This window comes from Bos grunniens, chromosome 27 (assembly GCF_055505025.1).
Source record: "Bos grunniens cultivar Pamir isolate PY7600 chromosome 27, Bosgru_T2T1.0, whole genome shotgun sequence".
Classification (NCBI taxonomy): Eukaryota; Metazoa; Chordata; class Mammalia; order Artiodactyla; family Bovidae; genus Bos; species Bos grunniens.
The window spans coordinates 782,967-807,403 of NC_141191.1; the positions used below are offsets into that span (position 1 = coordinate 782,967).

The 24,437-nt window shown below is 56.2% G+C and overlaps 7 pseudogenes; all 7 read right to left on the bottom strand.

Moving 5' to 3' along the window:
• Window positions 1-359: 359 nt before the first annotated feature.
• LOC147343351 (5S ribosomal RNA) lies at window positions 360-479 on the bottom strand (annotated as a pseudogene).
• Window positions 480-3,919: 3,440 nt separating this feature from the next.
• Window positions 3,920-4,039, bottom strand: LOC147343352 (5S ribosomal RNA; annotated as a pseudogene).
• Window positions 4,040-7,474: 3,435 nt separating this feature from the next.
• Window positions 7,475-7,594, bottom strand: LOC147343353 (5S ribosomal RNA; annotated as a pseudogene).
• Window positions 7,595-11,009: 3,415 nt separating this feature from the next.
• LOC147343354 (5S ribosomal RNA) lies at window positions 11,010-11,129 on the bottom strand (annotated as a pseudogene).
• A 3,416-nt stretch (window positions 11,130-14,545) lies between these two features.
• On the bottom strand, window positions 14,546-14,665 carry LOC147343355 (5S ribosomal RNA; annotated as a pseudogene).
• Window positions 14,666-18,105: 3,440 nt separating this feature from the next.
• On the bottom strand, window positions 18,106-18,225 carry LOC147343356 (5S ribosomal RNA; annotated as a pseudogene).
• A 3,443-nt stretch (window positions 18,226-21,668) lies between these two features.
• Window positions 21,669-21,788, bottom strand: LOC147343357 (5S ribosomal RNA; annotated as a pseudogene).
• Between the last annotated feature and the right edge of the window lie 2,649 nt (window positions 21,789-24,437).

The window sequence follows — 24,437 nt, forward strand, 5'->3', positions numbered from 1 at the left end:
CCCCGTTTGGGCACATCTATCTGTGCCTGCGCGCGCACATGCGCATGCGCGATGGCCTGCGAGGCAGGGGGTGGGGCGGGGGCTGGGGCTCTGGCTGGAGTCGGTGCAAGCCCAGGGATTGCCTGAGGCAAGCCAAAGGAGCCCCAGATGGAGACGGGACTGCCGGTCGTCGGGTGTCCTGGAAGCCGAATGCGAATGCGGAGGGGCTCGCGGGCCGCGCGGAGGCAACCCAGGTCTGCAGCGGGAGTCGGGGCCCCGGCCACTCGCTCCCCGCGGCCCGGGAGGGGCTGGGGCTGCGGGGGGGATCCAAGAATCGGGACGCGCGGCGGGGGCTGAAGGACCTCTTCTGGTAGGCAAAAAGCCTCGAGCACCCGGGATTCCCAGGTGGTCTCCCATCCAAGATACTAACCAGGCCCGACCCTGCTTAGCTTCCGAGATCAGACGAGATCGGGCGCCTTCAGGCTGATAGGGCCTGAGACGGTGGCGGTTGGCTCGGGGCGCCCTAAGAGCCTTGCGCTTCGCGTCCCTTTCGCTCTGCCCTGCAGGTAGGGCCAACGGGCCGCACCTCTCGTCGGGGGGCGTGCTGTACTTGAGCCGCACGACCCGCGACCGGACTCCAGCCTGCTGACGCCGGCCCGCCCCCCCGAACACCGGCAACACCAGATCAGCAAGCGCCTGGCCGGGCCCGGGGGCCCGAGGGGCTTCCAGGACCCCCCATTGACCGGGAGGGCGTGCGTGCGTGCGTGCGTGCGCGCGGGGCCTGGGGGCTGGGCTGAGGGGTGCGGAGGTCTCGGCGCCCTCCCACCCGCGGCCACTCCAGACCCGGCCGCGCTCGCTGAGCGGGGCCTCCCCCCCCGATCCCATTCGCTGCTCCGGCCCGCGCGGCCCCGGAGGTGTCGGTCTTCGGCGCCCGCCGCCTCCCATCCCCCGCGGCCCAGGGGCCTCTGAACCTCCTGCGGGCCTAGGCGCAGCGAAACTTGAGCGCCCAACTTGCCCGGCACCTGTCCGGTGCCCAAACCCACCAGAAGCCAGGGAGGCGCGGTCGACCGGAGCGCCTCAGCCCCTCCCCTTCGCACTACCGAGGCCCCCCCCCTTTGCCCCCACGCCAAGCCCTCGACCTTCCTGAGAGAGCAGACGAGCCACAGGCAGGCACACAGACAGACACACAGACACTCGCACACACCGACGCCAAGGGAAACAGCTGGCCTACGCAAGCTCCTCAGCCAGAGCCAGAGCGCCTGGGAGAGGCGGGGGCCAGACGAACGGGCCGGCAGCTGGCTGTCAGGAGATACAGAGGCAGAAATACATGAAGATTCCGAGACAGACCCCAAGACGGCAAGAGGAGATACACACACACACACACACACACACACACACACACACACACACACACACACTTGAGTGTGGTCTTTGGAAATACTTGTGTTCGTAGTTGCTGGGTTGAGCCCAACTTGAATACAACCCATGGACTGCGGCCCATCAGGCTCCTCTGTCCGTAGCATTTCCCAGGCGAGGATACTGGGAGTGGGTTGCCATTTCCTTCTCCGGCGGGATCTTCCCGACCCAGGGATCAAACCCCAGTCTCCTGCGCGCAGATGCCTTGCCATCTGAACCAGGACATTGCTAATTCCCTAGGCAAAATACAAAGAATAGAGCTCGTGTTCTACTAAATGGAAAGATGATTTCCAAAACAGAAGCTGTCCTTTGTTGGTATCTTTGAATCTTTATGTAGTTTTCGTTGATTTTTACTGTTAAGGCTAACTGAACAAGGCAAGAGAGAAACCCCAGAATTGAAAAGCAATTGACGGTTTTGGAAGAAACATGTGCAGGTGAAGCTCTCTTCCTTTTTGAGAGATGGTTAAATGCAAAATCTTGATTCAACACATATGACTTTTGTGCACTTTCTTTCAAATCTCCATGACAAAACCCTAAGGCGTCCAGGAAGAAAGGAGTAGAGGGGCAGACAAAAAGAGCAACCTTTCCCCTTGGTGCCATCTCAACCAGCTGCTTAGTTCCTTCATCTCAAGGACTATCATCTGGGCTTCTCTGGTTTGTCTGATTCTTGTTTCGGGGACCGTTTCTAGTCACAAGGCTGTCAACAGTGGGGGTGGGGTGTGTGTGTGTGTGTGGGGGGGAGCCCTTCTTTCCATTCCACATGAGACCCAGTGGACAATCCAGGCCCTGCCCACTGCATTGAGTGTGCAGCAACAATATCAACGGTAATGTCGGTGAACAATGCGTATTCCTGGAATCCACTCCGTTGGCTACTGACTGTGTGTGGTGGTGGTCTGGAACCTAGACCTGGAAGCTTTCTGGATGACTGCAAATGACACCAAAGTCTGAGGACGATGGAAGATCTTCACATTTCTGCAAGAGCCACACACCTCCAGAAGGAACCACAAGACTTGCCTGAAATGGTCAAGGTATAAGTATTGGCCTCAACGTTGGAAGGTCTCCACCTTTGCTATGGAAGTCAAACCATCTTTCTCTGAAATGAAAATGGAGCATACTGAACGTTCACATGCTTCTAGAGCATTTGAAAAGCCCTAACTTGTAGAAATCTGCTGTACGAGTTCCTTGAAAGCAAGAACCTCTATGTATGGATATGTCTTCATGCCTTAGGTTGTGCCTCGAATATAGTGTACACATCAACCCAGGAAAGGAAAGAATTGACTCGCCAAATATACAAAGAGATCAAAAGGGCCGAGCCAAGTGACCCCTTGAGGCTTCCAAGAGCTTTTCTGTCGTTCACACACTAAGTAAATACTGAGCACCTACGATGAGCTAGGAGGCATGTAATAAGTTTCAGGAAATAGAAGGCGGAGAGAAGAAGACACAGAGTTCCTGCTTTCACTGAGACGACTCTAATGATACATCACAGGCAGATCCTTTGAGAACCTATAGAGGGGCCTCTTCCCTCACCACAAAACCTGGGTGTCAGGGAAGGCTTTGCAGAGGCCCCATTTCGTGGAGGTCCATAGGTTGAACCTAGGTAAACCAGGGTTGAGTTGCAGGAAGAATTTCAGGCAGGGAAAATAGCATCTTGGAAGGCTATGTGACCAGGGAAACTTAGGACATTCAAGAAACGAAAAATGCCCTATGGGATGGAAGCCAAAGAGTGCAGAGGGCATTCCAGGCAAAAGACATCAGAGAAGAACGTGAGGAGCAAGCCTGAAGGGAAGTGGTCGTATCTTCAATAGGCTGGGAAAATACGAGAGCCGTTGGAGCAGGGAGGTGACAGCATTGCATCTGCATTTCCAAAAGGTCGTCTTGCTCCACATCACTAATGATTGGAGAGGCTCAACTCCAAACTCCAAGGAGGGACCACTTCACATGAGCCCGATTGGGCCTCACTGCGATGTCTGTCAATAACCAATGCTGGAGAAGATGTGGAGCAAAGGGAACTCTCCTCCACGGTGAGTAGGAATGGGCGTGGGTAGAGCCGGTATGGAAAAGAATATGGAGGTTCCCGAAGGAACTAAAAGTGGAAGTAGCGTATGGTTCAGCAGTCCGACTCCCAGGCATAGATCCACCCAAGGTATAAGTGAACAAGATAGATGCCCCGTTTGGGCACATCTATCTGTGCCTGCGCGCGCACATGCGCATGCGCGATGGCCTGCGAGGCAGGGGGTGGGGCGGGGGCTGGGGCTCTGGCTGGAGTCGGTGCAAGCCCAGGGATTGCCTGAGGCAAGCCAAAGGAGCCCCAGATGGAGACGGGACTGCCGGTCGTCGGGTGTCCTGGAAGCCGAATGCGAATGCGGAGGGGCTCGCGGGCCGCGCGGAGGCAACCCAGGTCTGCAGCGGGAGTCGGGGCCCCGGCCACTCGCTCCCCGCGGCCCGGGAGGGGCTGGGGCTGCGGGGGGGATCCAAGAATCGGGACGCGCGGCGGGGGCTGAAGGACCTCTTCTGGTAGGCAAAAAGCCTCGAGCACCCGGGATTCCCAGGTGGTCTCCCATCCAAGATACTAACCAGGCCCGACCCTGCTTAGCTTCCGAGATCAGACGAGATCGGGCGCCTTCAGGCTGATAGGGCCTGAGACGGTGGCGGTTGGCTCGGGGCGCCCTAAGAGCCTTGCGCTTCGCGTCCCTTTCGCTCTGCCCTGCAGGTAGGGCCAACGGGCCGCACCTCTCGTCGGGGGGCGTGCTGTACTTGAGCCGCACGACCCGCGACCGGACTCCAGCCTGCTGACGCCGGCCCGCCCCCCCGAACACCGGCAACACCAGATCAGCAAGCGCCTGGCCGGGCCCGGGGGCCCGAGGGGCTTCCAGGACCCCCCATTGACCGGGAGGGCGTGCGTGCGTGCGTGCGTGCGCGCGGGGCCTGGGGGCTGGGCTGAGGGGTGCGGAGGTCTCGGCGCCCTCCCACCCGCGGCCACTCCAGACCCGGCCGCGCTCGCTGAGCGGGGCCTCCCCCCCGATCCCATTCGCTGCTCCGGCCCGCGCGGCCCCGGAGGTGTCGGTCTTCGGCGCCCGCCGCCTCCCATCCCCCGCGGCCCAGGGGCCTCTGAACCTCCTGCGGGCCTAGGCGCAGCGAAACTTGAGCGCCCAACTTGCCCGGCACCTGTCCGGTGCCCAAACCCACCAGAAGCCAGGGAGGCGCGGTCGACCGGAGCGCCTCAGCCCCTCCCCTTCGCACTACCGAGGCCCCCCCCCTTTGCCCCCACGCCAAGCCCTCGACCTTCCTGAGAGAGCAGACGAGCCACAGGCAGGCACACAGACAGACACACAGACACTCGCACACACCGACGCCAAGGGAAACAGCTGGCCTACGCAAGCTCCTCAGCCAGAGCCAGAGCGCCTGGGAGAGGCGGGGGCCAGACGAACGGGCCGGCAGCTGGCTGTCAGGAGATACAGAGGCAGAAATACATGAAGATTCCGAGACAGACCCCAAGACGGCAAGAGGAGATACACACACACACACACACACACACACACACACACACACACACACACTTGAGTGTGGTCTTTGGAAATACTTGTGTTCGTAGTTGCTGGGTTGAGCCCAACTTGAATACAACCCATGGACTGCGGCCCATCAGGCTCCTCTGTCCGTAGCATTTCCCAGGCGAGGATACTGGGAGTGGGTTGCCATTTCCTTCTCCGGCGGGATCTTCCCGACCCAGGGATCAAACCCCAGTCTCCTGCGCGCAGATGCCTTGCCATCTGAACCAGGACATTGCTAATTCCCTAGGCAAAATACAAAGAATAGAGCTCGTGTTCTACTAAATGGAAAGATGATTTCCAAAACAGAAGCTGTCCTTTGTTGGTATCTTTGAATCTTTATGTAGTTTTCGTTGATTTTTACTGTTAAGGCTAACTGAACAAGGCAAGAGAGAAACCCCAGAATTGAAAAGCAATTGACGGTTTTGGAAGAAACATGTGCAGGTGAAGCTCTCTTCCTTTTTGAGAGATGGTTAAATGCAAAATCTTGATTCAACACATATGACTTTTGTGCACTTTCTTTCAAATCTCCATGACAAAACCCTAAGGCGTCCAGGAAGAAAGGAGTAGAGGGGCAGACAAAAAGAGCAACCTTTCCCCTTGGTGCCATCTCAACCAGCTGCTTAGTTCCTTCATCTCAAGGACTATCATCTGGGCTTCTCTGGTTTGTCTGATTCTTGTTTCGGGGACCGTTTCTAGTCACAAGGCTGTCAACAGTGGGGGTGGGGTGTGTGTGTGTGTGTGGGGGGGAGCCCTTCTTTCCATTCCACATGAGACCCAGTGGACAATCCAGGCCCTGCCCACTGCATTGAGTGTGCAGCAACAATATCAACGGTAATGTCGGTGAACAATGCGTATTCCTGGAATCCACTCCGTTGGCTACTGACTGTGTGTGGTGGTGGTCTGGAACCTAGACCTGGAAGCTTTCTGGATGACTGCAAATGACACCAAAGTCTGAGGACGATGGAAGATCTTCACATTTCTGCAAGAGCCACACACCTCCAGAAGGAACCACAAGACTTGCCTGAAATGGTCAAGGTATAAGTATTGTCCTCAACGTTGGAAGGTCTCCACCTTTGCTATGGAAGTCAAACCATCTTTCTCTGAAATGAAAATGGAGCATACTGAACGTTCACATGCTTCTAGAGCATTTGAAAAGCCCTAACTTGTAGAAATCTGCTGTACGAGTTCCTTGAAAGCAAGAACCTCTATGTATGGATATGTCTTCATGCCTTAGGTTGTGCCTCGAATATAGTGTACACATCAACCCAGGAAAGGAAAGAATTGACTCGCCAAATATACAAAGAGATCAAAAGGGCCGAGCCAAGTGACCCCTTGAGGCTTCCAAGAGCTTTTCTGTCGTTCACACACTAAGTAAATACTGAGCACCTACGATGAGCTAGGAGGCATGTAATAAGTTTCAGGAAATAGAAGGCGGAGAGAAGAAGACACAGAGTTCCTGCTTTCACTGAGACGACTCTAATGATACATCACAGGCAGATCCTTTGAGAACCTATAGAGGGGCCTCTTCCCTCACCACAAAACCTGGGTGTCAGGGAAGGCTTTGCAGAGGCCCCATTTCGTGGAGGTCCATAGGTTGAACCTAGGTAAACCAGGGTTGAGTTGCAGGAAGAATTTCAGGCAGGGAAAATAGCATCTTGGAAGGCTATGTGACCAGGGAAACTTAGGACATTCAAGAAACGAAAAATGCCCTATGGGATGGAAGCCAAAGAGTGCAGAGGGCATTCCAGGCAAAAGACATCAGAGAAGAACGTGAGGAGCAAGCCTGAAGGGAAGTGGTCGTATCTTCAATAGGCTGGGAAAATACGAGAGCCGTTGGAGCAGGGAGGTGACAGCATTGCATCTGCATTTCCAAAAGGTCGTCTTGCTCCACATCACTAATGATTGGAGAGGCTCAACTCCAAACTCCAAGGAGGGACCACTTCACATGAGCCCGATTGGGCCTCACTGCGATGTCTGTCAATAACCAATGCTGGAGAAGATGTGGAGCAAAGGGAACTCTCCTCCACGGTGAGTAGGAATGGGCGTGGGTAGAGCCGGTATGGAAAAGAATATGGAGGTTCCCGAAGGAACTAAAAGTGGAAGTAGCGTATGGTTCAGCAGTCCGACTCCCAGGCATAGATCCACCCAAGGTATAAGTGAACAAGATAGATGCCCCGTTTGGGCACATCTATCTGTGCCTGCGCGCGCACATGCGCATGCGCGATGGCCTGCGAGGCAGGGGGTGGGGCGGGGGCTGGGGCTCTGGCTGGAGTCGGTGCAAGCCCAGGGATTGCCTGAGGCAAGCCAAAGGAGCCCCAGATGGAGACGGGACTGCCGGTCGTCGGGTGTCCTGGAAGCCGAATGCGAATGCGGAGGGGCTCGCGGGCCGCGCGGAGGCAACCCAGGTCTGCAGCGGGAGTCGGGGCCCCGGCCACTCGCTCCCCGCGGCCCGGGAGGGGCTGGGGCTGCGGGGGGGATCCAAGAATCGGGACGCGCGGCGGGGGCTGAAGGACCTCTTCTGGTAGGCAAAAAGCCTCGAGCACCCGGGATTCCCAGGTGGTCTCCCATCCAAGATACTAACCAGGCCCGACCCTGCTTAGCTTCCGAGATCAGACGAGATCGGGCGCCTTCAGGCTGATAGGGCCTGAGACGGTGGCGGTTGGCTCGGGGCGCCCTAAGAGCCTTGCGCTTCGCGTCCCTTTCGCTCTGCCCTGCAGGTAGGGCCAACGGGCCGCACCTCTCGTCGGGGGGCGTGCTGTACTTGAGCCGCACGACCCGCGACCGGACTCCAGCCTGCTGACGCCGGCCCGCCCCCCCGAACACCGGCAACACCAGATCAGCAAGCGCCTGGCCGGGCCCGGGGGCCCGAGGGGCTTCCAGGACCCCCCATTGACCGGGAGGGCGTGCGTGCGTGCGTGCGTGCGCGCGGGGCCTGGGGGCTGGGCTGAGGGGTGCGGAGGTCTCGGCGCCCTCCCACCCGCGGCCACTCCAGACCCGGCCGCGCTCGCTGAGCGGGGCCTCCCCCCCGATCCCATTCGCTGCTCCGGCCCGCGCGGCCCCGGAGGTGTCGGTCTTCGGCGCCCGCCGCCTCCCATCCCCCGCGGCCCAGGGGCCTCTGAACCTCCTGCGGGCCTAGGCGCAGCGAAACTTGAGCGCCCAACTTGCCCGGCACCTGTCCGGTGCCCAAACCCACCAGAAGCCAGGGAGGCGCGGTCGACCGGAGCGCCTCAGCCCCTCCCCTTCGCACTACCGAGGCCCCCCCCCTTTGCCCCCACGCCAAGCCCTCGACCTTCCTGAGAGAGCAGACGAGCCACAGGCAGGCACACAGACAGACACACAGACACTCGCACACACCGACGCCAAGGGAAACAGCTGGCCTACGCAAGCTCCTCAGCCAGAGCCAGAGCGCCTGGGAGAGGCGGGGGCCAGACGAACGGGCCGGCAGCTGGCTGTCAGGAGATACAGAGGCAGAAATACATGAAGATTCCGAGACAGACCCCAAGACGGCAAGAGGAGATACACACACACACACACACACACACACTTGAGTGTGGTCTTTGGAAATACTTGTGTTCGTAGTTGCTGGGTTGAGCCCAACTTGAATACAACCCATGGACTGCGGCCCATCAGGCTCCTCTGTCCGTAGCATTTCCCAGGCGAGGATACTGGGAGTGGGTTGCCATTTCCTTCTCCGGCGGGATCTTCCCGACCCAGGGATCAAACCCCAGTCTCCTGCGCGCAGATGCCTTGCCATCTGAACCAGGACATTGCTAATTCCCTAGGCAAAATACAAAGAATAGAGCTCGTGTTCTACTAAATGGAAAGATGATTTCCAAAACAGAAGCTGTCCTTTGTTGGTATCTTTGAATCTTTATGTAGTTTTCGTTGATTTTTACTGTTAAGGCTAACTGAACAAGGCAAGAGAGAAACCCCAGAATTGAAAAGCAATTGACGGTTTTGGAAGAAACATGTGCAGGTGAAGCTCTCTTCCTTTTTGAGAGATGGTTAAATGCAAAATCTTGATTCAACACATATGACTTTTGTGCACTTTCTTTCAAATCTCCATGACAAAACCCTAAGGCGTCCAGGAAGAAAGGAGTAGAGGGGCAGACAAAAAGAGCAACCTTTCCCCTTGGTGCCATCTCAACCAGCTGCTTAGTTCCTTCATCTCAAGGACTATCATCTGGGCTTCTCTGGTTTGTCTGATTCTTGTTTCGGGGACCGTTTCTAGTCACAAGGCTGTCAACAGTGGGGGTGGGGTGTGTGTGTGTGTGGGGGGGGGAGCCCTTCTTTCCATTCCACATGAGACCCAGTGGACAATCCAGGCCCTGCCCACTGCATTGAGTGTGCAGCAACAATATCAACGGTAATGTCGGTGAACAATGCGTATTCCTGGAATCCACTCCGTTGGCTACTGACTGTGTGTGGTGGTGGTCTGGAACCTAGACCTGGAAGCTTTCTGGATGACTGCAAATGACACCAAAGTCTGAGGACGATGGAAGATCTTCACATTTCTGCAAGAGCCACACACCTCCAGAAGGAACCACAAGACTTGCCTGAAATGGTCAAGGTATAAGTATTGGCCTCAACGTTGGAAGGTCTCCACCTTTGCTATGGAAGTCAAACCATCTTTCTCTGAAATGAAAATGGAGCATACTGAACGTTCACATGCTTCTAGAGCATTTGAAAAGCCCTAACTTGTAGAAATCTGCTGTACGAGTTCCTTGAAAGCAAGAACCTCTATGTATGGATATGTCTTCATGCCTTAGGTTGTGCCTCGAATATAGTGTACACATCAACCCAGGAAAGGAAAGAATTGACTCGCCAAATATACAAAGAGATCAAAAGGGCCGAGCCAAGTGACCCCTTGAGGCTTCCAAGAGCTTTTCTGTCGTTCACACACTAAGTAAATACTGAGCACCTACGATGAGCTAGGAGGCATGTAATAAGTTTCAGGAAATAGAAGGCGGAGAGAAGAAGACACAGAGTTCCTGCTTTCACTGAGACGACTCTAATGATACATCACAGGCAGATCCTTTGAGAACCTATAGAGGGGCCTCTTCCCTCACCACAAAACCTGGGTGTCAGGGAAGGCTTTGCAGAGGCCCCATTTCGTGGAGGTCCATAGGTTGAACCTAGGTAAACCAGGGTTGAGTTGCAGGAAGAATTTCAGGCAGGGAAAATAGCATCTTGGAAGGCTATGTGACCAGGGAAACTTAGGACATTCAAGAAACGAAAAATGCCCTATGGGATGGAAGCCAAAGAGTGCAGAGGGCATTCCAGGCAAAAGACATCAGAGAAGAACGTGAGGAGCAAGCCTGAAGGGAAGTGGTCGTATCTTCAATAGGCTGGGAAAATACGAGAGCCGTTGGAGCAGGGAGGTGACAGCATTGCATCTGCATTTCCAAAAGGTCGTCTTGCTCCACATCACTAATGATTGGAGAGGCTCAACTCCAAACTCCAAGGAGGGACCACTTCACATGAGCCCGATTGGGCCTCACTGCGATGTCTGTCAATAACCAATGCTGGAGAAGATGTGGAGCAAAGGGAACTCTCCTCCACGGTGAGTAGGAATGGGCGTGGGTAGAGCCGGTATGGAAAAGAATATGGAGGTTCCCGAAGGAACTAAAAGTGGAAGTAGCGTATGGTTCAGCAGTCCGACTCCCAGGCATAGATCCACCCAAGGTATAAGTGAACAAGATAGATGCCCCGTTTGGGCACATCTATCTGTGCCTGCGCGCGCACATGCGCATGCGCGATGGCCTGCGAGGCAGGGGGTGGGGCGGGGGCTGGGGCTCTGGCTGGAGTCGGTGCAAGCCCAGGGATTGCCTGAGGCAAGCCAAAGGAGCCCCAGATGGAGACGGGACTGCCGGTCGTCGGGTGTCCTGGAAGCCGAATGCGAATGCGGAGGGGCTCGCGGGCCGCGCGGAGGCAACCCAGGTCTGCAGCGGGAGTCGGGGCCCCGGCCACTCGCTCCCCGCGGCCCGGGAGGGGCTGGGGCTGCGGGGGGGATCCAAGAATCGGGACGCGCGGCGGGGGCTGAAGGACCTCTTCTGGTAGGCAAAAAGCCTCGAGCACCCGGGATTCCCAGGTGGTCTCCCATCCAAGATACTAACCAGGCCCGACCCTGCTTAGCTTCCGAGATCAGACGAGATCGGGCGCCTTCAGGCTGATAGGGCCTGAGACGGTGGCGGTTGGCTCGGGGCGCCCTAAGAGCCTTGCGCTTCGCGTCCCTTTCGCTCTGCCCTGCAGGTAGGGCCAACGGGCCGCACCTCTCGTCGGGGGGCGTGCTGTACTTGAGCCGCACGACCCGCGACCGGACTCCAGCCTGCTGACGCCGGCCCGCCCCCCCGAACACCGGCAACACCAGATCAGCAAGCGCCTGGCCGGGCCCGGGGGCCCGAGGGGCTTCCAGGACCCCCCATTGACCGGGAGGGCGTGCGTGCGTGCGTGCGTGCGCGCGGGGCCTGGGGGCTGGGCTGAGGGGTGCGGAGGTCTCGGCGCCCTCCCACCCGCGGCCACTCCAGACCCGGCCGCGCTCGCTGAGCGGGGCCTCCCCCCGGATCCCATTCGCTGCTCCGGCCCGCGCGGCCCCGGAGGTGTCGGTCTTCGGCGCCCGCCGCCTCCCATCCCCCGCGGCCCAGGGGCCTCTGAACCTCCTGCGGGCCTAGGCGCAGCGAAACTTGAGCGCCCAACTTGCCCGGCACCTGTCCGGTGCCCAAACCCACCAGAAGCCAGGGAGGCGCGGTCGACCGGAGCGCCTCAGCCCCTCCCCTTCGCACTACCGAGGCCCCCCCCCCTTTGCCCCCACGCCAAGCCCTCGACCTTCCTGAGAGAGCAGACGAGCCACAGGCAGGCACACAGACAGACACACAGACACTCGCACACACCGACGCCAAGGGAAACAGCTGGCCTACGCAAGCTCCTCAGCCAGAGCCAGAGCGCCTGGGAGAGGCGGGGGCCAGACGAACGGGCCGGCAGCTGGCTGTCAGGAGATACAGAGGCAGAAATACATGAAGATTCCGAGACAGACCCCAAGACGGCAAGAGGAGATACACACACACACACACACACACACACTTGAGTGTGGTCTTTGGAAATACTTGTGTTCGTAGTTGCTGGGTTGAGCCCAACTTGAATACAACCCATGGACTGCGGCCCATCGGGCTCCTCTGTCCGTAGCATTTCCCAGGCGAGGATACTGGGAGTGGGTTGCCATTTCCTTCTCCGGCGGGATCTTCCCGACCCAGGGATCAAACCCCAGTCTCCTGCGCGCAGATGCCTTGCCATCTGAACCAGGACATTGCTAATTCCCTAGGCAAAATACAAAGAATAGAGCTCGTGTTCTACTAAATGGAAAGATGATTTCCAAAACAGAAGCTGTCCTTTGTTGGTATCTTTGAATCTTTATGTAGTTTTCGTTGATTTTTACTGTTAAGGCTAACTGAACAAGGCAAGAGAGAAACCCCAGAATTGAAAAGCAATTGACGGTTTTGGAAGAAACATGTGCAGGTGAAGCTCTCTTCCTTTTTGAGAGATGGTTAAATGCAAAATCTTGATTCAACACATATGACTTTTGTGCACTTTCTTTCAAATCTCCATGACAAAACCCTAAGGCGTCCAGGAAGAAAGGAGTAGAGGGGCAGACAAAAAGAGCAACCTTTCCCCTTGGTGCCATCTCAACCAGCTGCTTAGTTCCTTCATCTCAAGGACTATCATCTGGGCTTCTCTGGTTTGTCTGATTCTTGTTTCGGGGACCGTTTCTAGTCACAAGGCTGTCAACAGTGGGGGTGGGGTGTGTGTGTGTGGGGGGGGGGGAGCCCTTCTTTCCATTCCACATGAGACCCAGTGGACAATCCAGGCCCTGCCCACTGCATTGAGTGTGCAGCAACAATATCAACGGTAATGTCGGTGAACAATGCGTATTCCTGGAATCCACTCCGTTGGCTACTGACTGTGTGTGGTGGTGGTCTGGAACCTAGACCTGGAAGCTTTCTGGATGACTGCAAATGACACCAAAGTCTGAGGACGATGGAAGATCTTCACATTTCTGCAAGAGCCACACACCTCCAGAAGGAACCACAAGACTTGCCTGAAATGGTCAAGGTATAAGTATTGGCCTCAACGTTGGAAGGTCTCCACCTTTGCTATGGAAGTCAAACCATCTTTCTCTGAAATGAAAATGGAGCATACTGAACGTTCACATGCTTCTAGAGCATTTGAAAAGCCCTAACTTGTAGAAATCTGCTGTACGAGTTCCTTGAAAGCAAGAACCTCTATGTATGGATATGTCTTCATGCCTTAGGTTGTGCCTCGAATATAGTGTACACATCAACCCAGGAAAGGAAAGAATTGACTCGCCAAATATACAAAGAGATCAAAAGGGCCGAGCCAAGTGACCCCTTGAGGCTTCCAAGAGCTTTTCTGTCGTTCACACACTAAGTAAATACTGAGCACCTACGATGAGCTAGGAGGCATGTAATAAGTTTCAGGAAATAGAAGGCGGAGAGAAGAAGACACAGAGTTCCTGCTTTCACTGAGACGACTCTAATGATACATCACAGGCAGATCCTTTGAGAACCTATAGAGGGGCCTCTTCCCTCACCACAAAACCTGGGTGTCAGGGAAGGCTTTGCAGAGGCCCCATTTCGTGGAGGTCCATAGGTTGAACCTAGGTAAACCAGGGTTGAGTTGCAGGAAGAACTTCAGGCAGGGAAAATAGCATCTTGGAAGGCTATGTGACCAGGGAAACTTAGGACATTCAAGAAACGAAAAATGCCCTATGGGATGGAAGCCAAAGAGTGCAGAGGGCATTCCAGGCAAAAGACATCAGAGAAGAACGTGAGGAGCAAGCCTGAAGGGAAGTGGTCGTATCTTCAATAGGCTGGGACAATACGAGAGCCGTTGGAGCAGGGAGGTGACAGCATTGCATCTGCATTTCCAAAAGGTCGTCTTGCTCCACATCACTAATGATTGGAGAGGCTCAACTCCAAACTCCAAGGAGGGACCACTTCACATGAGCCCGATTGGGCCTCACTGCGATGTCTGTCAATAACCAATGCTGGAGAAGATGTGGAGCAAAGGGAACTCTCCTCCACGGTGAGTAGGAATGGGCGTGGGTAGAGCCGGTATGGAAAAGAATATGGAGGTTCCCGAAGGAACTAAAAGTGGAAGTAGCGTATGGTTCAGCAGTCCGACTCCCAGGCATAGATCCACCCAAGGTATAAGTGAACAAGATAGATGCCCCGTTTGGGCACATCTATCTGTGCCTGCGCGCGCACATGCGCATGCGCGATGGCCTGCGAGGCAGGGGGTGGGGCGGGGGCTGGGGCTCTGGCTGGAGTCGGTGCAAGCCCAGGGATTGCCTGAGGCAAGCCAAAGGAGCCCCAGATGGAGACGGGACTGCCGGTCGTCGGGTGTCCTGGAAGCCGAATGCGAATGCGGAGGGGCTCGCGGGCCGCGCGGAGGCAACCCAGGTCTGCAGCGGGAGTCGGGGCCCCGGCCACTCGCTCCCCGCGGCCCGGGAGGGGCTGGGGCTGCGGGGGGGATCCAAGAATCGGGACGCGCGGCGGGGGCTGAAGGACCTCTTCTGGTAGGCAAAAAGCCTCGAGCACCCGGGATTCCCAGGTGGTCTCCCATCCAAGATACTAACCAGGCCCGACCCTGCTTAGCTTCCGAGATCAGACGAGATCGGGCGCCTTCAGGCTGATAGGGCCTGAGACGGTGGCGGTTGGCTCGGGGCGCCCTAAGAGCCTTGCGCTTCGCGTTCCTTTCGCTCTGCCCTGCAGGTAGGGCCAACGGGCCGCACCTCTCGTCGGGGGGCGTGCTGTACTTGAGCCGCACGACCCGCGACCGGACTCCAGCCTGCTGACGCCGGCCCGCCCCCCCGAACACCGGCAACACCAGATCAGCAAGCGCCTGGCCGGGCCCGGGGGCCCGAGGGGCTTCCAGGACCCCCCATTGACCGGGAGGGCGTGCGTGCGTGCGTGCGTGCGCGCGGGGCCTGGGGGCTGGGCTGAGGGGTGCGGAGGTCTCGGCGCCCTCCCACCCGCGGCCACTCCAGACCCGGCCGCGCTCGCTGAGCGGGGCCTCCCCCCCCGATCCCATTCGCTGCTCCGGCCCGCGCGGCCCCGGAGGTGTCGGTCTTCGGCGCCCGCCGCCTCCCATCCCCCGCGGCCCAGGGGCCTCTGAACCTCCTGCGGGCCTAGGCGCAGCGAAACTTGAGCGCCCAACTTGCCCGGCACCTGTCCGGTGCCCAAACCCACCAGAAGCCAGGGAGGCGCGGTCGACCGGAGCGCCTCAGCCCCTCCCCTTCGCACTACCGAGGCCCCCCCCCTTTGCCCCCACGCCAAGCCCTCGACCTTCCTGAGAGAGCAGACGAGCCACAGGCAGGCACACAGACAGACACACAGACACTCGCACACACCGACGCCAAGGGAAACAGCTGGCCTACGCAAGCTCCTCAGCCAGAGCCAGAGCGCCTGGGAGAGGCGGGGGCCAGACGAACGGGCCGGCAGCTGGCTGTCAGGAGATACAGAGGCAGAAATACATGAAGATTCCGAGACAGACCCCAAGACGGCAAGAGGAGATACACACACACACACACACACACACACACACACACACACACACACATACACTTGAGTGTGGCCTTTGGAAATACTTGTGTTCGTAGTTGCTGGGTTGAGCCCAACTTGAATACAACCCATGGACTGCGGCCCATCGGGCTCCTCTGTCCGTAGCATTTCCCAGGCGAGGATACTGGGAGTGGGTTGCCATTTCCTTCTCCGGCGGGATCTTCCCGACCCAGGGATCAAACCCCAGTCTCCTGCGCGCAGATGCCTTGCCATCTGAACCAGGACATTGCTAATTCCCTAGGCAAAATACAAAGAATAGAGCTCGTGTTCTACTAAATGGAAAGATGATTTCCAAAACAGAAGCTGTCCTTTGTTGGTATCTTTGAATCTTTATGTAGTTTTCGTTGATTTTTACTGTTAAGGCTAACTGAACAAGGCAAGAGAGAAACCCCAGAATTGAAAAGCAATTGACGGTTTTGGAAGAAACATGTGCAGGTGAAGCTCTCTTCCTTTTTGAGAGATGGTTAAATGCAAAATCTTGATTCAACACATATGACTTTTGTGCACTTTCTTTCAAATCTCCATGACAAAACCCTAAGGCGTCCAGGAAGAAAGGAGTAGAGGGGCAGACAAAAAGAGCAACCTTTCCCCTTGGTGCCATCTCAACCAGCTGCTTAGTTCCTTCATCTCAAGGACTATCATCTGGGCTTCTCTGGTTTGTCTGATTCTTGTTTCGGGGACCGTTTCTAGTCACAAGGCTGTCAACAGTGGGGGTGGGGTGTGTGTGTGTGTGTGGGGGGGAGCCCTTCTTTCCATTCCACATGAGACCCAGTGGACAATCCAGGCCCTGCCCACTGCATTGAGTGTGCAGCAACAATATCAACGGTAATGTCGGTGAACAATGCGTATTCCTGGAATCCACTCCGTTGGCTACTGACTGTGTGTGGTGGTGGTCTGGAACCTAGACCTGGAAGCTTTCTGGATGACTGCAAATGACACCAAAGTCTGAGGACGATGGAAGATCTTCACATTTCTGCAAGAGCCACACACCTCCAGAAGGAACCACAAGACTTGCCTGAAATGGTCAAGGTATAAGTATTGGCCTCAACGTTGGAAGGTCTCCACCTTTGCTATGGAAGTCAAACCATCTTTCTCTGAAATGAAAATGGAGCATAATGAACGTTCACATGCTTCTAGAGCATTTGAAAAGCCCTAACTTGTAGAAATCTGCTGTACGAGTTCCTTGAAAGCAAGAACCTCTATGTATGGATATGTCTTCATGCCTTAGGTTGTGCCTCGAATATAGTGTACACATCAACCCAGGAAAGGAAAGAATTGACTCGCCAAATATACAAAGAGATCAAAAGGGCCGAGCCAAGTGACCCCTTGAGGCTTCCAAGAGCTTTTCTGTCGTTCACACACTAAGTAAATACTGAGCACCTACGATGAGCTAGGAGGCATGTAATAAGTTTCAGGAAATAGAAGGCGGAGAGAAGAAGACACAGAGTTCCTGCTTTCACTGAGACGACTCTAATGATACATCACAGGCAGATCCTTTGAGAACCTATAGAGGGGCCTCTTCCCTCACCACAAAACCTGGGTGTCAGGGAAGGCTTTGCAGAGGCCCCATTTCGTGGAGGTCCATAGGTTGAACCTAGGTAAACCAGGGTTGAGTTGCAGGAAGAACTTCAGGCAGGGAAAATAGCATCTTGGAAGGCTATGTGACCAGGGAAACTTAGGACATTCAAGAAACGAAAAATGCCCTATGGGATGGAAGCCAAAGAGTGCAGAGGGCATTCCAGGCAAAAGACATCAGAGAAGAACGTGAGGAGCAAGCCTGAAGGGAAGTGGTCGTATCTTCAATAGGCTGGGACAATACGAGAGCCGTTGGAGCAGGGAGGTGACAGCATTGCATCTGCATTTCCAAAAGGTCGTCTTGCTCCACATCACTAATGATTGGAGAGGCTCAACTCCAAACTCCAAGGAGGGACCACTTCACATGAGCCCGATTGGGCCTCACTGCGATGTCTGTCAATAACCAATGCTGGAGAAGATGTGGAGCAAAGGGAACTCTCCTCCACGGTGAGTAGGAATGGGCGTGGGTAGAGCCGGTATGGAAAAGAATATGGAGGTTCCCGAAGGAACTAAAAGTGGAAGTAGCGTATGGTTCAGCAGTCCGACTCCCAGGCATAGATCCACCCAAGGTATAAGTGAACAAGATAGATGCCCCGTTTGGGCACATCTATCTGTGCCTGCGCGCGCACATGCGCATGCGCGATGGCCTGCGAGGCAGGGGGTGGGGCGGGGGCTGGGGCTCTGGCTGGAGTCGGTGCAAGCCCAGGGATTGCCTGAGGCAAGCCAAAGGAGCCCCAGATGGAGACGGGACTGCCGGTCGTCGGGTGTCCTGGAAGCCGAATGCGAATGCGGAGGGGCTCGCGGGCCGCGCGGAGGCAACCCAGGTCTGCAGCGGGAGTCGGGGCCCCGGCCACTCGCTCCCCGCGGCCCGGGAGGGGCTGGGGCTGCGGGGGGGATCCAAGAATCGGGACGCGCGGCGGGGGCTGAAGGACCTCTTCTGGTAGGCAAAAAGCCTCGAGCACCCGGGATTCCCAGGTGGTCTCCCATCCAAGATACTAACCAGGCCCGACCCTGCTTAGCTTCCGAGATCAGACGAGATCGGGCGCCTTCAGGCTGATAGGGCCTGAGACGGTGGCGGTTGGCTCGGGGCGCCCTAAGAGCCTTGCGCTTCGCGTTCCTTTCGCTCTGCCCTGCAGGTAGGGCCAACGGGCCGCACCTCTCGTCGGGGGGCGTGCTGTACTTGAGCCGCACGACCCGCGACCGGACTCCAGCCTGCTGACGCCGGCCCGCCCCCCCGAACACCGGCAACACCAGATCAGCAAGCGCCTGGCCGGGCCCGGGGGCCCGAGGGGCTTCCAGGACCCCCCATTGACCGGGAGGGCGTGCGTGCGTGCGTGCGTGCGCGCGGGGCCTGGGGGCTGGGCTGAGGGGTGCGGAGGTCTCGGCGCCCTCCCACCCGCGGCCACTCCAGACCCGGCCGCGCTCGCTGAGCGGGGCCTCCCCCCCGATCCCATTCGCTGCTCCGGCCCGCGCGGCCCCGGAGGTGTCGGTCTTCGGCGCCCGCCGCCTCCCATCCCCCGCGGCCCAGGGGCCTCTGAACCTCCTGCGGGCCTAGGCGCAGCGAAACTTGAGCGCCCAACTTGCCCGGCACCTGTCCGGTGCCCAAACCCACCAGAAGCCAGGGAGGCGCGGTCGACCGGAGCGCCTCAGCCCCTCCCCTTCGCACTACCGAGGCCCCCCCCCTTTGCCCCCACGCCAAGCCCTCGACCTTCCTGAGAGAGCAGACGAGCCACAGGCAGGCACACAGACAGACACACAGACACTCGCACACACCGACGCCAAGGGAAACAGCTGGCCTACGCAAGCTCCTCAGCCAGAGCCAGAGCGCCTGGGAGAGGCGGGGGCCAGACGAACGGGCCGGCAGCTGGCTGTCAGGAGATACAGAGGCAGAAATACATGAAGATTCCGAGACAGACCCCAAGACGGCAAGAGGAGATACACACACACACACACACACACACACACACACACACACACACACACACATACACTTGAGTGTGGCCTTTGGAAATACTTGTGTTCGTAGTTGCTGGGTTGAGCCCAACTTGAATACAACCCATGGACTGCGGCCCATCGGGCTCCTCTGTCCGTAGCATTTCCCAGGCGAGGATACTGGGAGTGGGTTGCCATTTCCTTCTCCGGCGGGATCTTCCCGACCCAGGGATCAAACCCCAGTCTCCTGCGCGCAGATGCCTTGCCATCTGAACCAGGACATTGCTAATTCCCTAGGCAAAATACAAAGAATAGAGCTCGTGTTCTACTAAATGGAAAGATGATTTCCAAAACAGAAGCTGTCCTTTGTTGGTATCTTTGAATCTTTAGGTAGTTTTCGTTGATTTTTACTGTTAAGGCTAACTGAACAAGGCAAGAGAGAAACCCCAGAATTGAAAAGCAATTGACGGTTTTGGAAGAAACATGTGCAGGTGAAGCTCTCTTCCTTTTTGAGAGATGGTTAAATGCAAAATCTTGATTCAACACATATGACTTTTGTGCACTTTCTTTCAAATCTCCATGACAAAACCCTAAGGCGTCCAGGAAGAAAGGAGTAGAGGGGCAGACAAAAAGAGCAACCTTTCCCCTTGGTGCCATCTCAACCAGCTGCTTAGTTCCTTCATCTCAAGGACTATCATCTGGGCTTCTCTGGTTTGTCTGATTCTTGTTTCGGGGACCGTTTCTAGTCACAAGGCTGTCAACAGTGGGGGTGGGGTGTGTGTGTGTGGGGGGGGGGGAGCCCTTCTTTCCATTCCACATGAGACCCAGTGGACAATCCAGGCCCTGCCCACTGCATTGAGTGTGCAGCAACAATATCAACGGTAATGTCGGTGAACAATGCGTATTCCTGGAATCCACTCCGTTGGCTACTGACTGTGTGTGGTGGTGGTCTGGAACCTAGACCTGGAAGCTTTCTGGATGACTGCAAATGACACCAAAGTCTGAGGACGATGGAAGATCTTCACATTTCTGCAAGAGCCACACACCTCCAGAAGGAACCACAAGACTTGCCTGAAATGGTCAAGGTATAAGTATTGGCCTCAACGTTGGAAGGTCTCCACCTTTGCTATGGAAGTCAAACCATCTTTCTCTGAAATGAAAATGGAGCATACTGAACGTTCACATGCTTCTAGAGCATTTGAAAAGCCCTAACTTGTAGAAATCTGCTGTACGAGTTCCTTGAAAGCAAGAACCTCTATGTATGGATATGTCTTCATGCCTTAGGTTGTGCCTCGAATATAGTGTACACATCAACCCAGGAAAGGAAAGAATTGACTCGCCAAATATACAAAGAGATCAAAAGGGCCGAGCCAAGTGACCCCTTGAGGCTTCCAAGAGCTTTTCTGTCGTTCACACACTAAGTAAATACTGAGCACCTACGATGAGCTAGGAGGCATGTAATAAGTTTCAGGAAATAGAAGGCGGAGAGAAGAAGACACAGAGTTCCTGCTTTCACTGAGACGACTCTAATGATACATCACAGGCAGATCCTTTGAGAACCTATAGAGGGGCCTCTTCCCTCACCACAAAACCTGGGTGTCAGGGAAGGCTTTGCAGAGGCCCCATTTCGTGGAGGTCCATAGGTTGAACCTAGGTAAACCAGGGTTGAGTTGCAGGAAGAACTTCAGGCAGGGAAAATAGCATCTTGGAAGGCTATGTGACCAGGGAAACTTAGGACATTCAAGAAACGAAAAATGCCCTATGGGATGGAAGCCAAAGAGTGCAGAGGGCATTCCAGGCAAAAGACATCAGAGAAGAACGTGAGGAGCAAGCCTGAAGGGAAGTGGTCGTATCTTCAATAGGCTGGGACAATACGAGAGCCGTTGGAGCAGGGAGGTGACAGCATTGCATCTGCATTTCCAAAAGGTCGTCTTGCTCCACATCACTAATGATTGGAGAGGCTCAACTCCAAACTCCAAGGAGGGACCACTTCACATGAGCCCGATTGGGCCTCACTGCGATGTCTGTCAATAACCAATGCTGGAGAAGATGTGGAGCAAAGGGAACTCTCCTCCACGGTGAGTAGGAATGGGCGTGGGTAGAGCCGGTATGGAAAAGAATATGGAGGTTCCCGAAGGAACTAAAAGTGGAAGTAGCGTATGGTTCAGCAGTCCGACTCCCAGGCATAGATCCACCCAAGGTATAAGTGAACAAGATAGATGCCCCGTTTGGGCACATCTATCTGTGCCTGCGCGCGCACATGCGCATGCGCGATGGCCTGCGAGGCAGGGGGTGGGGCGGGGGCTGGGGCTCTGGCTGGAGTCGGTGCAAGCCCAGGGATTGCCTGAGGCAAGCCAAAGGAGCCCCAGATGGAGACGGGACTGCCGGTCGTCGGGTGTCCTGGAAGCCGAATGCGAATGCGGAGGGGCTCGCGGGCCGCGCGGAGGCAACCCAGGTCTGCAGCGGGAGTCGGGGCCCCGGCCACTCGCTCCCCGCGGCCCGGGAGGGGCTGGGGCTGCGGGGGGGATCCAAGAATCGGGACGCGCGGCGGGGGCTGAAGGACCTCTTCTGGTAGGCAAAAAGCCTCGAGCACCCGGGATTCCCAGGTGGTCTCCCATCCAAGATACTAACCAGGCCCGACCCTGCTTAGCTTCCGAGATCAGACGAGATCGGGCGCCTTCAGGCTGATAGGGCCTGAGACGGTGGCGGTTGGCTCGGGGCGCCCTAAGAGCCTTGCGCTTCGCGTCCCTTTCGCTCTGCCCTGCAGGTAGGGCCAACGGGCCGCACCTCTCGTCGGGGGGCGTGCTGTACTTGAGCCGCACGACCCGCGACCGGACTCCAGCCTGCTGACGCCGGCCCGCCCCCCCGAACACCGGCAACACCAGATCAGCAAGCGCCTGGCCGGGCCCGGGGGCCCGAGGGGCTTCCAGGACCCCCCATTGACCGGGAGGGCGTGCGTGCGTGCGTGCGTGCGCGCGGGGCCTGGGGGCTGGGCTGAGGGGTGCGGAGGTCTCGGCGCCCTCCCACCCGCGGCCACTCCAGACCCGGCCGCGCTCGCTGAGCGGGGCCTCCCCCCCAATCCCATTCGCTGCTCCGGCCCGCGCGGCCCCGGAGGTGTCGGTCTTCGGCGCCCGCCGCCTCCCATCCCCCGCGGCCCAGGGGCCTCTGAACCTCCTGCGGGCCTAGGCGCAGCGAAACTTGAGCGCCCAACTTGCCCGGCACCTGTCCGGTGCCCAAACCCACCAGAAGCCAGGGAGGCGCGGTCGACCGGAGCGCCTCAGCCCCTCCCCTTCGCACTACCGAGGCCCCCCGTTTGCCCCCACGCCAAGCCCTCGACCTTCCTGAGAGAGCAGACGAGCCACAGGCAGGCACACACAGACCCACAGACACTCGCACGCACCCACGCCAAGGGAGACAGCTGGCCTGCGCAAGCTCCTCAGCCAGAGCCAGAGCGCCTGGGAGAGGCGGGGGCCAGACGAACGGGCCGGCAGCTGGCTGTCAGGAGATACAGAGGCAGAAATACATGAAGATTCCGAGACAGACTCCAAGACGGCAAGAGGAGATACACACACACACACACACACACACACACACACACACACACACACACACTTGAGTGTGGTCTTTGGAAATACTTGTGTTCGTAGTTGCTGGGTTGAGCCCAACTTGAATACAACCCATGGACTGCGGCCCATCAGGCTCCTCTGTCCGTGGCATTTCCCAGGCGAGGATACTGGGAGTGGGTTGCCATTTCCTTCTCCGGCGGGATCTTCCCGACCCAGGGATCAAACCCCAGTCTCCTGCGCGCGGATGCCTTGCCATCTGAACCAGGACATTGCTAATTCCCTAGGCAAAATACAAAGAATAGAGCTCGTGTTCTACTAAATGGAAAGATGATTTCAGAAACAGAAGCTGTCCTTTGTTGGTATCTTTGAATCTTTATGTAGTTTTCGTTGATTTTTCCTGTTAAGGCTAACTGAACAAGGCAAGAGAGAAACCCCAGAATTGAAAAGCAATTGACGGTTTTGGAAGAAACATGTGCAGGTGAAGCTCTCTTCCTTTTTGAGAGATGGTTAAATGCAAAATCTTGATTCAACACATATGACTTTTGTGCACTTTATTTCAGATCTCCATGACAAAAGCCTAAGGCGTCCAGGAAGAAAGGAGTAGAGGGGCAGACAAAAAGAGCAACCTTTCCCCTTGGTGCCATCGCAACCAGCTGCTTAGTTCCTTCATCTCAAGGACTATCATCTGGGCTTCTCTGGTTTGTCTGATTCTTGTTTCGGGGACCGTTTCTCGTCACAAGGCTGTCAACAGTGGGGGTGGGGGTGTGTGTGTGTGTGGAGGGGGAGCCCTTCTTTCCATTCCACATGAGACCCAGTGGACAATCCAGGCCCTGCCCACTGCATTGAGTGTGCAGCAACAATATCAACGGTAATGCCGGTGAACGATGCGTATTCCTGGAATCCACTCCGTTGGCTACTGACTGTGTGTGGTGGTGGTCTGGAACCTAGACCTGGAAGCTTTCTGGATGATTGCAAATGACACCAAAGTCTGAGGACGATGGAAGATCTTCACATTTCTGCAAGAGCCACACACCTCCAGAAGGAACCACAAGACTTGCCTGAAATGGTCAAGGTATAAGTATTGGCCTCAACGTTGGAAGGTCTCCACCTTTGCTAGGGAAGTCAAACGATCTTTCTTTGAAATGAAAATGGAGCATACTGAACGTTCACATGCTTCTAGAGCATTTGAAAAGCCCTAACTTGTAGAAATCTGCTGTACGAGTTCCTTGAAAGCAAGAACCTCTATGTATGGATATGTCTTCATGCCTTAGATTGTGCCTCGAATATAGTGTACACATCAACCCAGGAAAGGAAAGAATTGAATCGCCAAATATACAAAGAGATCAAAAGTGCCGAGCCAAGTGACCCCTTGAGGCTTCCAAGAGCTTTTCTGTCTTTCACACACTAAGTAAATACTGAGCACCTACGATGAGCTAGGAGGCATGTAATAAGTTTCAGGGAATAGAAGGCGGAGAGAAGAAGACACAGAGTTCCTGCTTTCACTGAGACGACTCTAATGATACATCACAGGCAGATCCTTTGAGAACCTATAGAGGGGCCTCTTCCCTCACCACAAAACCTGGGTGTCAGGGAAGGCTTTGCAGAGGCACCATTTCGTGGAGGTCCATAGGTTGAACCTAGGTAAACCAGGGTTGAGTTGCAGGAAGAATTTCAGGCAGGGAAAATAGCATCTTGGAAGGCTATGTGACCAGGGAAACTTAGGACATTCAAGAAACGAAAAATGCCCTATGGGATGGAAGCCAAAGAGTGCAGAGGGCATTCCA